Here is a 2,334-nt window from a genome sequence, read left to right as displayed (position 1 = left end):
CATGTGTTTATGCATGATTATACGTATGTATGTATATATATATACGGCGGTTATATAAATATATATATATATATATATATATATGTGTGTGTGTGTGTGTGTGTGTGTGTGTGTGTGCGTGTGTGTGTATGTGTGCGTGTGTGTGTGTGTGTGAGTGTGTGTGTGAGTGTACGTACGTATCTAGGCACACACACGCAAACACACACACACATACACACATCAGCATGTGTATAGGACTATAATTATATATGAAAACAGTCGAATAAGAAACTGAGGGATCACTCGATATTTATCAGTAAACTTTTCGATATATTCCAACGAAGACAGGATTAATATTGACTTCGAAGTTTCCACTATGTAACGTTTGCAAGACAATCATATGATGAACGATGTAAAGCTAAAACTCCAAAATAACAATCAAGTATCGTTTCGTATGTGACATATGTGTGCGTGTGTTTGGATGTGCGCTCGCGCCTGTATGTGATTTTGAGTGAGTTTGTGTATATCTGTGTGTATATACGATATGTGATGTATATATAAATATAAAGTGGACATTCATTATGCTAGAAATAGACCATCTACGATCAAACTACAAAAGGAAATAATGTTCTCTAGGGAAATTCAGCACACACCAGAACATGAACGGGCAAGACAAATGAAAATATACAAAATAAAGAATTAATCGTAGACCAGGTTTCGCCATTAATGCATTAACACAATTTTTACTCAAGTAACATATCCGTGGCTCTTCGGTACGACCGTTCTAAATCAATATAATATGCAGAACAATACACGAGTTATCCACATAAAATTAGACATGTGTACATTGGGCTTATTTTCAAATGCCCTGGCATGCTAAATACCGGAAACCATTCTCCAAAAGATAATTCACAACAGTAACCGTCGCCAGTTAGAGAACATAATTATTTAAAATTTAAATAAGGGTGATAAATTGGATATTAATTTAATTAACACCAATTTAAAACCAGTGGCCTAGCATAAAGAAAATTCAGAAAAATTATATTACTTACATAATTTTTCTGAATTTTCTGAATTTTCTTTATGCTAAGCCATTGGTTTTAAATTGGTGCTAATTAAATCAATATCCAATTTATCACCCTTAATATTTAAATTATATATATATAAGCATGATGTTATCGGTTTGGCTATCAGGATTTCAAAAATTAGAGTCTACCGAAAATTTTAAAATTTGGCACAATAATACACCTGCCAAATCTGAGATGCTGGAGTTATTTAATTTTTTTCCAGAAAAATATTTTAAAAAAGTTATAGAGTTTTAAAGCTTGATAATTCTCACCTAGTCAGGAAACATGATGTGGAAGCTGTCATTTTGTGCGTGACTGCACATTTTATCATCAACATCCTGAAAATAGCACGTGTTGTCAATCTTTGTAAACAACACGTGTGATGTCCCCCGTAATTTTTTCCTGTAAATAAATGCCCTTGTTAATTTAAAACATTTATCGAAAAAGTCTTATTTAGCTACTATTTTTAGCACACAAATCAACCTCAATGAGCCTCAATTCTCAATGACAAAAAGAAACGAGTAAATAAACATTTAAACATTCAATATGCATTTAATGCAAATGCGATAAACAACACCTCACATGCGATAAACCCATTACAATTTTTAACAGAAAGATTTGGAAGAATTAGATGAAAGTTCGGTAATTTTCTCCCATGTAAATAAATCTTTATCGTAATTTAAAAATTTGTCAGTAAAATCTTATAAAATGACAATGTTGTGCACGTTTAAAAGATGTGCACGTTTATATGTTATATATGAAAATAAGAGTGAACAAAATATGCTTAAAAACAAATATTTAAATATTTAAATACCACTCTGTGTAGAAAACCAGTTTGTCTGGAACACATTCAAAGATTTACAATATAGAAATCAGATGAACGATAACTTTGGACGTTGCCAAAAGAATACGTGTAATTCTTCATTATATATATATATATATATAATATGAAAAATGAAATGAGTTAATCAGTAACCATGATAAAACTCCGAGTTTTGGATGTCGGGGCGGAAACTCACGCCGGCATCTCTTCAGTTATCGGGCTATCAAAAAAAAAAAAATTGCTATGCAAATGACCGTTAAGTAATGCCGGCGTGGTTTTCCGCCCCGGCATCCGAAACTCGGAGTTTTATCATGGCTACGGATTAATTGTCACATATTATATTTACAGATAAATTGCTCTATTTACATAATATCGAGGTCTCTTTCATTCTTATATCGTCTTGCCATTTTTATCAATATATATATATTGTTGTATTTGGGGATGATCATGTTGCCAGTTTAGCCA

This window comes from Octopus bimaculoides, chromosome 7 (genome assembly GCF_001194135.2).
Source record: "Octopus bimaculoides isolate UCB-OBI-ISO-001 chromosome 7, ASM119413v2, whole genome shotgun sequence".
Lineage (NCBI taxonomy): Eukaryota > Metazoa > Mollusca > Cephalopoda > Octopoda > Octopodidae > Octopus > Octopus bimaculoides.
The sequence above is the reverse complement of the archived record's forward strand: the minus strand, read 5'-3'. Positions refer to the sequence as shown.